Consider the following 12,632-nt stretch of genomic DNA (forward strand, 5'->3'; position numbering starts at 1 on the left):
GATACATTAAAGGAGAAATATCAACGAAATGAGAAGACAAAGAAGAGTTCCCTCAAATAATGCTTGCTAGAGTTGGGAGAGTTCAAGCAGAAGGAAACAGAATCAATCGTATCAAACTATGATCGATCGAATGAATTGATCTTCAAGTGTTCTCGCTTTGGAGTGACACGTTCATCACTAGAGTTCAATCTCAACTTTCTCATGGGTTTAAGAAAGGAAGGGAGAAATATCAGTCTGATGATCAAGACACAAGAAAGCTTTGATTATTACTCTCTTGCAGATCTGTACAATGTCTTGAAAGCACATGACAGTGAGATTAATGACAATACCTGAAGAAAGAAAATTGAGTTTAGGAGGACGTTTGGCCTTGGGGTCAAAATTTGCTCCAAAGGAATCTGAAGTCGAATCTGATGAAGAAGCCAATAATGGTGAAAAAGTTTTCTTGTTTAACTCGGATGATGAAGCTGTCACATACTACTCGAACAACAAAGTGAATAAATTCTTTAAGAAGCCTTTTAATCCAAAATTCAAGAACATTAATGAGGTTAAAGGAAACAGTTCATCTGGAAAAAAGTGTGAAGGATGATTCGAAACTAGAGAAGGATGTTAAAGGTGCGTATGAGAAGAAGAAGGAATTAAAACTGAATGGAGACTCAGGTTATGACTGTAACTACTGCAATGGGTCGAATCATTTGGAAAAGGATTGCATGCTGAGGAAGAAAGAAGAGAAAAGGGAGAGAGTAAAAAACGAAGCCTATTACGTGGAGAGGCTTGAATAAATTCATTCATAGACAAAGAACCTTTCGTTAGTTGGTAAAGGAAATGATGAGGAAGATGGAACTTATCAGATCTGATCTTCAGGATCGGATGATGATGATATGCGAAATCCAACTCATGGGGAAATGTATGCGAAGATGAAGGAAGATGGAGAGGAGAAAGGTGTTTCAGATGAGAAGGATGAAGAAGAAGAGATTACTGGAAGCTGTTTCTGTTGGATTAGGTGTTTAAGCCCATAACTATAGTTAGTATGTACTTGACCCGATAATAGCATGGTCCTTTTGGGTTGCCTTCATCGGAGCAATTTGATAGGATGGATATTTGAGAAAGAGGTTATTTATGATTTATTAATATATTATAAGAATAATATATTAATTGAGAAATCATATTATTTAATTGGTATTGATCAGGAATTAATTTAGAATTAATTCAGTTATCAAAAGAGACTGATTAAATTAACGGGGACTGATTAGCTAAATCAGTAATACATATAGTTTGGGCTAATGATCCATGTTGATTAGGGATAGACTAAATCTATGTGAGAGTCCATGAAGAGTTAGTCCAAAGGGCCTATCAAATGAGTTAATGGATTGTTTGAAGGCCTAAGTGAATGAATTAGGGTTTACAAGTTAAAACCCTAGGAATTCCACACAATATATGTAACCCCTAGCACTCCCAAAATCGGCCAAGACTTAAAAGAAGTAACCCTAGCGTATTTTTTGTTCCTCCGAGCCTCTCTCTTATAGTCCTCCATTGTTCTTGGTGTTTGTGACTAATTTGAGGTATCACATTTGAGGTGCTAAGCTCTTGAAAGGCCAAGTTCTACGAGCTACAACAAAGAGGTACTCATCTAACTTGTTTTATGTTGTAAATCTCAAAATTGTATGCTAGTTAGGGTTCATTCTTTGGATAAAAGAAAATTGCATGTATAACTTGAGAAAACTTAGATCCAAAGAATTAGGGTTGTTTGTGCACCATAAGATTGTTATAGTGCTCAAAACCCATCAGTGGTATCAGAGACTAGGGTGTTTTCTGTTATGTTGATGCATTGGTTAATTGTTCAAAGTTGAAGCAAATTGAAATCTGCTCTCTGACTGGTGGACTCGATGAGTCCTATGAAGGAACTTGACGAGTTGAGCCAACTCGACGAGTCCATTGCCTGACTCGACGTGTTGGATCATCTGTTTGCAGATTTTCAGATTTTTTGGCCATAATTGGATTATGATCATTACCACAAAATGTTTTGACTGATAAAATTCATTTTTTTATGATAAGGTAATGATTATCCTCAACCAATTGGAGGATAATTGTCAAATTTTAAGATAATTACTTGATTATGTGATAAATTAATTATTTGTAGAATTTGATTTGAATTATCTTTCAATATGAAATTAGATTAGGTCAAATTTTGTGATATAGATAAATTATATGATTAATTTAATTGTTTTCAAATTTGATCTAACATGTTTTGAAAAGTTTCAAAACTTGCCCTCAAGTTTTGGAATTTAAAATTTGATTAAAAGTTTTGATTTTGAAATATTTAAATTCTAAACCCTAGAGTTTTAAAAGTTTAAAATTCAACCCTTATACTATTATAATATTAATAACTTAATACTTATATATATGTATAAGTCAATCAGTCTTACCTCCCTTCAAATAATTTGCAATTAGATTACGACATCCTTTTTCTAAGTTGTGAATTATTGTGTTTAGTTCTTGCCTTAATATTTCATTTGGGTGTTATATTAAGGAATTTCTATCTAACGAAACTTGTCTTTCTTTTCAAAAGTCTACCTCAAACAACGCTTCAAACTCAAACTCTTCCGGCTCTTTCTCCCTCATGAACTTATGTAGGAGGGTCATTTTCGATGGGTCGAATTTCAATGAATGGATTCGAAACATTCACATGGCCATTCAATACGAGGAAAATGAATATGTCCTCGACAAAGAGATAAAGGAGATTGATGAAGAAACTGCTACTCCTGAGCAACTGGCTGAGTATAGGGCTCATGAGAAGGACACGACAAAGGTGTCGTGCATCATGCTAGCCACTATGACTTCTGAGCTTCAAAAGTCCTACGAGGATTTCTAGCCTTTCGAGATGCACCAAGACTTGATGGAAAGGTACCATCAGAGTGCTCGACAAGAAAGGTATGAAATCATTGCCTCCATGATAACAACAAAAATGAAGGATGGAGAGTCCATCACGGCCCACTTGCAAAAGATGCAAAGATATGTGGACCGCTTGCTAAAGTTGAATGTCAATTTCGATGAAGAGTTGGCTATGGACATTATCCTACACTCTTTACCTCCTTGTTATGATCAGTTCAGGATGACGTATCATATGAATAAGGAGGAAGTCACTCTAAGCAAGCTTCAAGGCCTTCTGAGAACTGCTGAAATTAGTCTAAAAGGCAAATATGTTGTACCCACTCCTACTGCTTCCGCCTCAGTCCTAGCAATTAGGCATGGGAAAGGGAAGAAAAGGAAAGCTCCTTTAAGGAATCACAAGGGAAAGTCTCATGATAGATCCTCTTCAAGTGGGTCCAAAGGTGGTTCTGCTACTCCCTCATCCAATCCAAAGGAAGACGAGTGCTTTAATTTTCATGAAAAGGGGCATTGGAAAGGAAGCTGCCCTAAATGCTTGCAGTACATTAAGGATGAAAAGATAAAGCCCATCTTCGCAGGTATTTACACTATTCAATCTAAAAACTCATCACATAATAGTTCTTGGGTCCTTGATACAGGATGTGGTTTTCACATTTGTTATGAATTGTAGGGTCTAAGAAGAAGTAGGGATGTGGAGCACGGGAAGATGAACTTGATCATGGGGAATAGGAAAGCGTCACCTGTCACCAAGATTGGAGTTTATTATTTATTGCTTAGTAATGGGTTAGGGTTAGATTTGAACGATTGTTGCTACTCGTCAGAAATGGTGAGAAACATTATTTCTTTTCATGGTTTGTATGAACAAGGTTTTAGATTTTCATTTAACAATGAAAGTGGTTCTATTATTGCTTTTTATAATGGTAAATTTTATTTTGAAACATTTACTTGTAATGGTATATATGAAACTGTGATGGTTGTAGACTACTTAGGAAATAATATATTACATATTGATATGTCGAATGGTTTGGACAAGGCAGGCTTGTGGCATTGTCGTCTTGGACATGTCAACAAGAAACGCATAGCTCAACTCCAAAAGGATGGTGTGTTGGAGTCAGTTGACTTATAATCGGATGCATGACACGTGCGAATCTTGTTTGCTTGGAAAGATGACCAAGTCACCTTTCACTGGTACTTGTGAAAGAGGTGAGGGCTTGTTGGATCTCATACACACCGATGTGTGGGGATCTTTCAGATCCGCCACAAGGGATGCTAACCGCTTCTATATAACTTTTAACGACAATTATAGATGATATGGATATATCTACTTAATCAAGCACAAGTCAGAAACCTTTGAAAAGTTCAAAGAGTTTAACCAAGAAGTGGAGAATCAATTGGGCAGGAAGATAAAGATGCTCCGATCCGATCGAGGTGGTGAGTTTCTTAGTATTGAGTTCCACGACTATCTTAAAGAATGTGGAATTGTTTCACAATTGACGCCACTTAGGACACCACAACTTAATGGTGTGGCTAATAGGCGCAATCGAACCTTGTTGGACATGGTTCGTTCCATGATGAGTCGAGCTTCGTCACCTATCTCATTATGGGGGTATGCCTTAGAGACTGCCGCCCATATCCTTAATCTAGTCCCAACTAAGAAGGTTTCCAAAATACCTCACGAAAAGTGGACAGTGAAGGTTCCCTCATTATCACTTATGAAGGTTTGGGGTTGCGAGGCTTTCGTAAGATGAGAGACTCACGACAAGCTCGAACCTCGTAGTGAGCGTTGTATTTTCATCGTCTACCCACATAAATCCTTTGGATATTTGTTCTATAGACCTAGTGAGAACGTGGTCTTCGTAAAAGAAAACTCATATGCCAAGAGGATAATGTGAGGCAAATTGACCTTGAAGAGCTTCAAGAGTTAAGCGATGAAGGAACCTCTAACACTAGCGCTCAACCTGAGGATGAGAATCTTGTTGAACCAGTTGACGAGTCCTTACCTCTGAGATGTTCCAGTAGATTTAGTGTTCCACCTTTGTTGTATGGTTTTCATATAACAAGTGAAGGTGATACGTTTATCAGTGATAGCACAGTGATAAATTTGGATGAACCTAACAACTACAAGGAAGCCATGGCGGGCCAAGAGTCTGCAAAGTGGAAAGAGGCAATGGACAGCGAGATTCAGTCTATGCATGACAATCAATTTTGGAACTTGGTTGACAATGTACCAGGTCGTAAGATGGTCGGGTGCAATTGGATCTTCAAGAAGAAGACCGACATGGATGGGAAAGTACACACATATAAGGCGTTATTGTTTGCGAAGGGCTTTACTCAAAATCCTGGAGTTGACTATGATGAGACCTTCTCACCAATAGCGCAGATCAAATCTATAAGGGTTATGCTACCCATAGCTGCATTTCATGATTATTAAATATGACAGATGGATGTCAAAACTGCTTTCCTTAATGGGAAGTTGGTTGAGGATGTTTACATTTAGATGCGAAGTACCCTAATAGAGTGTGTAATCTTGAGAAATCCATTTATAGACGAAAGCAAGCATATCGCGGATGGAATGTTTGTTTCGATGAGAAAGTCAAAGAGTTCGGGTTTTCGAGAAGCGATGATGAGTCCTGCGTATATGTCAAGGCTAGTGGGAGTGTAGTTAGCTTTCTGGTGTATTATGTGGATGATATACTACTCATAGGAAACGACGTTCCAACCTTGCAGGAAGTTAAGTCCTGGCTTGGGAAGTGTTTCGCTATGAAGGACCTCGGGGAAGCTGCTTACATTCTAGGGATAAGGATATTGAGAAATAGGACTAAAAGACTAATAGGAATTAGTGAAAGTACGTACTTGGACAAGGTGTTGAAACGTTTCAACATGGAGAATTCCAAGAAATGAGAATTGCCTATCCAGAGCAATACCAAACTGAGTAAGACTCAAAGTCCGAGTACCGATGCTGAAATAGCAGAAATGAGTCGAGTACCATATGCTTCTGCCGTTGGCTCGATCATGTATGCTATGGCATGTACTCGTACTGATGTGGCTTTTGCTTTGAGCATGGTTAGTCGATATCAAGGGAATCCTGGTAGAACTCACTGGATAGCAGTAAAGAACATTCTTAAGTACCTGCGGAGGACTCAGGACTGGGTCCTTACCCTCGGTGGGAGTGATGACTTGAGAGTGACAAGGTATAGTGACGCCAGCTTTCAGACTGACAGAGATAATTTCTGCTCTCAGTCGGGATGGGTATTTACCCTAAATGGAGGATCAGTAACATTGAAAAGTTCTAAACATGAGACTATAGCTGATTCAACATTCGAATCAGAGTACATAGCAGCAAGCAACGCGTCGAAGGAGACAATATGGCTAAAGAACTTCATCGGAGACCTTGGAGTTGTACCAGCTGTAAAGGAGCCTATGGAGATTTTCTGTGACAACGAGGGTGCGGTCGCCTTAACCAAGGAACCAAGGGATCATGGCAGATCTAGACACATCGAAAAAATATCACTTCATAAGACATCGAGTAGAAGAGGGACTCCTCGTAGTGAAGAGGGTATCGTCAAAGGATAACCCAGCAGATCCCCTTACGAAGGGACTGAGTAGGGTTAAGCATTTGCAGCATGCTAAGAGCATTGGCCTAAGGTGAAGCCTCTATTGCATTCACTTTCTTCATAGTATCGGAAACAAAGTCTCGGATTTCAAGGAGGGCAAACGGATCAACGTAGTTTCCTGCGGAGGATCCGGTGTCCGAAGTGGAATCCTGAGGCTTGTTTTTGGTGGGTTGCGGATTGACATGAGGTTCTGAAGAATCAGGTTTGTTGATCGCAACATCATCATGAAGTTTGGGAGTGGATTATGTCTCAGCATCAGGAGTGGAGGATGAGGATCCAAAATCAAAAGTTGATTTAGATTTGGATGGCTTGGACTAAAATCCAACAGAAGGCAGCAAGGGAGTGTCAGCAACATTAGTACCATCTTCATGAAACATGACATCTTTGGAAAGTTTTTCATCCGGATCAGAATGAAAAGTGTCATGATGTGGAGACGTTGGAGTTTCTCCGGAAGCAAATTGCAAATCTGTTTCATCATCGTTGGGAATAACAAAGGCCATGTTGCTTTGGATAGCCCTGTTCCTCATGGAGATAAGGGTTGCTTTGACCTGAGATCTTATGAGTTTCGGATGTCGAGTGTTGGCCCTATCAACAAAATCTTCCCACAAAGGATTGTTAACACCTGGTCATCATGTACTGCTTCTGGGTATCAGACCAGTTGAGGCATCTGAACCAGGAGGGACTACTCTAGCTTCAGAATGCTTGGGGTTCGGAACAGGGGTTCCGGACTGTGCATGTGTAGAAGGAAGTGGGATATCAAAAGTGACACGTGGGTTTGTTCCAGGGGGCAAGGAACTTTGTTCAACACCAACATCACCTTGTTGGGAAGGTGATGGTGGATTATTAGGAGACTCCCCATGAGTGTGTGCAGGTGATTTTGAAGCTCTGAGGGGTACCTCGGAAGAGTGGGTAGTTGGGGTAGAAGGATGGCCAGAGTCAGCCGGAGTGTCATAGGCTCCTTCCTTTTGAGAGGAGGAACCGAATTTGGTTCTATTTCTAGCTTTTGGCTTTGAGGGAGAAGTCTTCCTCTTAGATGACTTCTTTTTCTTTCTTCCGGATGAAGTGGGTTTGGCCACTTTCGGAGTGGGCTCAATGGAGACGGGGGCAGATTGTCTTGGGTTATACACAACCGAAGTCTCCAAGTGGTGTTTCAAATTAATAGATCCGGAGGTAATAATGGCCAAAATGTGTTCCGGCAAACGTCGAATAGGTCTAAAGGAAGATTGGTTCGGAATGCGATAATGTTTAACAGTTTTGAAAGTAACCTATACCACTTTCGAAATTGTAGCCACCGGAATTAGTTCAGACCTTTCTTTGTAGAGTGGTTGGATCATCAGTGCCCAAAACCTAGGGCTCGAAATTTCGTTAGGGTTCCTCTTGATGGCGAATTTTCGGAAGTCTTTCCATAGAACTTCAGGAAGATCCACATCGTTTTCCCTTCCCGATAAGATGCTATAAACTACGTACAACCAGTCCTTGCTGAGGGTGTCCGTACCTGTGACAACCCGAAATTTCTATCTTGTACAAACCATTCACTTCAATCAAAGTCAGACTTGTTTCTGCTAACTTTTAGCATTGTTTAGAGTCTGTTTGAGCATTCTGAGCCTAGTGCACCAAAGGAATAAGTGAAAGGAAGTGCCAATTGAAGTTGTAACCTACCAAACAAGCCATAAACCCTCAAATGAGGAGTTTACGGCCAGGGACCATGAGTTTATGGCCATAAATTCATGGTGGCCGTAAACTCCATACTATATATATGGTCCTTAGTCATTTTCAATCACTTTTCACATTTCAAATCTAGAAATCGGATTTTCTCTCAAGTATCTTAAGAACTTTCATCGAAATCTTCAATCTAGTAAGTAATCTTTCCAATTTTAACTTGATATCCTTCTTATCTAGTGAATATACATGATTTCATCCATGAAATCTCTTCTTTTGGTTAGATCATCAAGTGTTCTTCATTTCACCAAGAATACCAAGAACACACTAGTGTTTTTGGACATTAATCACCCTTTCAAGCTTCTATATCGTAAGTACTCTCTCCTAAGCTTGTTGTATACTTGTAATACTTGAAGAACACTTAGAAAACATCCATTTGACAAGAACAAAGGGAGTTTATGGCCAAGACCATCTCCCTTGGCCGTAAACCCTTAAAATGTTGCCATATTGACCCTAAACTCTTCTAGGAGCTAAACTTGTGAACTAGAATACTTCTTGGAAGACCATTAGACCTTGAAAGCATCTAGAATTCAAGAACAAAAGGTGTTTATGGCCAAGACAATCTCCCTTGGCCGTAAACCCTAATTAGTGTGGCATAAGGACCATACCTTCTTCCTAAGGCTTAAACATGAGACTAGATCACTTCCTTCATGATTGTAAGACCTTATCACACAAAATGGTACAAAATACCATGAGTTTACGGTCGTAAACTCATAGGGCCGTAAATCCATGGGTCGTGAACTCATTGGGGTATTACCATTTGGGTCGTAAACTCCTATGTGAGGCCCTACATCCCTTATACGCAACCCTATGTGGTTTAACACTTCATTACAAGTGTTTCCTAGTCCCTAAGGTTGTTCCATTTAATGATTAGTTGTTATAAACACTAATTAGATGCATATATGTCTCATTATATGCTAAATAGGATCCGTTTGTGCTCAAGTCTTCACTTGACACTTAGCATCCTTCAAACCGATCTTTCATCCAAACCACTCACTACACGTGAGTTCATACCCCCGTATTTTCATAGTTTTTACTGTTTTAAGGGGGGGGGGGAATACAAGTCTAACACAAAGATTTTGTGTTATTAGAAATAATTTCAAATGGATTACAGTTATCAAAACAAATGGTTTCAAACATCTTATCAAAATAAATTTCAGTATCATCAAATCAAGTGGTTTTAAGTGATTGTTTCAAAAAGACATCAAGTCACCAAAATGGATTTCAAAATATGGAACTTCTTTTAAATATTTTATAAACTTATATTTTCCCCCAAAAATCATACTAGTATACATATATTTGTATAAATAACATTTAAAAGATTTAGGACTAATAACCCACTTTGGTTCCTTTTCCTTGTTTGGATGTGGGATTTCAAGTATTAGTTATTTGTCCGAGTGTCATTTAAATTTTACTTATATATATTTGTATATGTATACAAGTATAAAAGTTTATTCATTTAGTTTCAATTACCCTTTGTAACAAGTTGAGCAAGGGTTTGTATTCATTAATACTAAGTATCAATACAGAAAGTACATATAAATTATAATAGGTATAATTTATGATTCACAGAACATTAATTCATGATTCAAGCATACTAGAGTACAGTGTTTTACAAAAACAAAGGTTTAATTCAAAACTATTCAAGCGTTTACACTCTTTCAAATACATGTTAAGAGTACTAATTCAAGAACATACTAGTAATCATTTCTTTCAGAATGATTGAGTTTCCATAATTATTATACATGTAACGTTTATATGCTTTTATGAGTCAAGTAGTACAGTTTGTTTAATTCATTTTAAACAATATAGTAAAGTCATGATATTATAACCAGAGTCTCCAACAGGGGATCGAAACAATGTGTGTATAGATCTATATTGGGAATGACAATCCCGCACTCGGACTGCTAGCTACAGTCAGTCATACACGCCTGTGAGTGACAATTGTTATCATCAACTTTCAGCGCACTCATAGCGTTGGGTCAGGCCACCTAGTCAGTATGGTTATAATAACTCATTAAAAGATATTAACAATACGTTAGTGTATAGTTAACTAAACATATGTACTATTTCAAAGTATTAGTTTACCAGATACAGTTTACAGTAATACATTGCAGTTTACAATAACAGTTAATGAATTCAGACATACTCATAGATACAAGTTTACAAAAGGATTACAAATACAGAACAGTGGTTTACAAATAGAATAGTTTAATGCAACTAAAACTACTTTTCATATACAGTAGAAAATATAGAGTTTTTCTGGAAACAGTTACATATTTAAGAAACAGAAGACATTCTTTCAAAACATAAATACTTATGCACTCACTCAACTTTATGTTGATACTCTCTTTTCAAATTACTTGTATTCTTAGGGAACCAGTAGGCAGGTACACCCCGAGCTTTTGAGAATATGGAGCTATTTATGTCTTATCTTCTTCTTTTGTACAACTATTTAGTTTCATAATACAAGGTTTAAACACATGTAAATATCTATACTTCTTAAATACAATGGTTGTTTGTACTCTGATTACTATAATGCATGTGTTGTGATACTACAAATGAAGTCCTCCACCCCCGGACGTTTCCGCTGTCTGGTTTGGGGGTGGGACAGTACCTCCATGCTTTCCGGACAACCCGCAGATGATAAAGTTCATCAGAACGGTCCAAAGACCAGAAACGACTGATGTATTGAACTCTTTCGCCTTGTACTTCTGATCGTAACCAATGTGGTTCAAAAACTGTTGAAATTCCTCGACAGTTGGTTCTTGAACTTTGAAGCCCTTGGGATTTTCCTTAACTCCGATTGCATTGAGAAAGCTAGACTTGTGGATTGGCACGATGCGATCACCAGTGATTTTAGTTTCCAGAACATCATTGAAGATTCTAACCCTCTCGAAGCCTGTGAGAAGAAGAGGGAGTGGGAGTGGTGATTCTAGGATTTCAGTCACGGGAATGGAGATGGGATGATGAGCAATGAACTCGATTATTACTTGAATGGGCTCATCAAAATCCATAGGATTGAGTGAGAAGAGCTGTGTCGTGTCCCTATGGAAGGGTTCAGGCGACTGATGATTTCTTCTTGGCAGCAGCTTTCGTGATTTTGGGGGCGGTTTGATCGATTTTTGAGGGAGACGAAGATGCCATTGTTGCAGGTGGATGAGAACTTGAAGAACTCAAGAACACGGGAAGAAGATAATAGCAATTTGAGGGTTTTGTGCGTGTAAAGAGTTAAAAGGGGTTTAAGGGAGTTTATATAGGTGATGGAAACGGTTCGGGTTAAGAAAGGTAATGATGAAATCCGGAATGAGAAACGGGTTGCATTTAATGTCTTGTCATTTTTAGGGTGAGTTGACCTGGGATGACGAAAGTTTCTATTCGCTCAAGGAAAAAAAATAGAAACCATCGTTTGAGTGATGGATGTTTGCTTTTTGGAGACGTGCATTCGTGGAGCGGATTTCGAGGAGAAAGGATAGGTATCAACAAAAGTAGCGGTTGTAAATCGTTTCATCTTAAAAACCTTTGAACTTCAACATGTTTGATTTTGGAACCTGTGAGTTCCGAACGGTATGAAGCATGTTCCAGAGTGAAGTGGTTTTGAAAAACAAATCCGAAAAACTGAAGGATTTCCAGAACAAGGTTTTGAAAAGATTATGGAACACTAGTTTCAAAGAGTCTGGATTGAAATTTTGAGATGAAGTTCCGGAATAAGATTTTAGAGATTCCGGAGCGATATATTGAAAATTCTGGAGCAAGATTTTAGAAATTTCGGAGCAAAGTTTTAGAAAATCTCGAATGATCATTGAGATGTTCCGGGGTGAATCTTGAAACAATTTCCGGAGAGTGATCTGAAAAACTTCCGGAGTGAAATTTAATACCTTTCTGGATTTGAATTCCAGGATGACTTTATGAAGTACGTTCCGAGGTGAAAATTCGACCAATGTAACTATATTGGCTATGGACTTCATATGATAATATGAGTTGTACAACTTAAAATCTTAAGTGGTAGTTAGAGAAAAAGACACATAAAATGATCTTATTTATTCCAAGAGACAATAGTTCCGAGATGAAAACAATTTTGGATACAGAACGGATTTTCTTTCTGATGTTTCCATCAGAGAGTGTAAGTCTCTTGAAAGAACTGAGGATCAGGCATCATCATACCCATTTTGTTCAGAAAACCATTCAATTTGGTTTCCTCTAATGCCTTGGTAAAGACATCAGCAATTTCATCGTCAGATGGAAGAAAAATAAGTTCGATGTTACCATTTAGAACATGATCGTTAATGAAATGGTACCATATGTCGATGTGCTTCGTCATTGAGTGCTGGATTGGATTATGTGAAATCGCAATGGCACTTTGACAGTCACAATAGATCGGAATACGTTGAAAGCGGTAAACATAATCCAAAA

The sequence above is a fragment of the Lactuca virosa genome, chromosome 6, assembly GCF_052849685.1.
Source record: "Lactuca virosa cultivar CGN04683 chromosome 6, Lactuca_virosa_CGN04683_v6, whole genome shotgun sequence".
Taxonomy (NCBI): domain Eukaryota; kingdom Viridiplantae; phylum Streptophyta; class Magnoliopsida; order Asterales; family Asteraceae; genus Lactuca; species Lactuca virosa.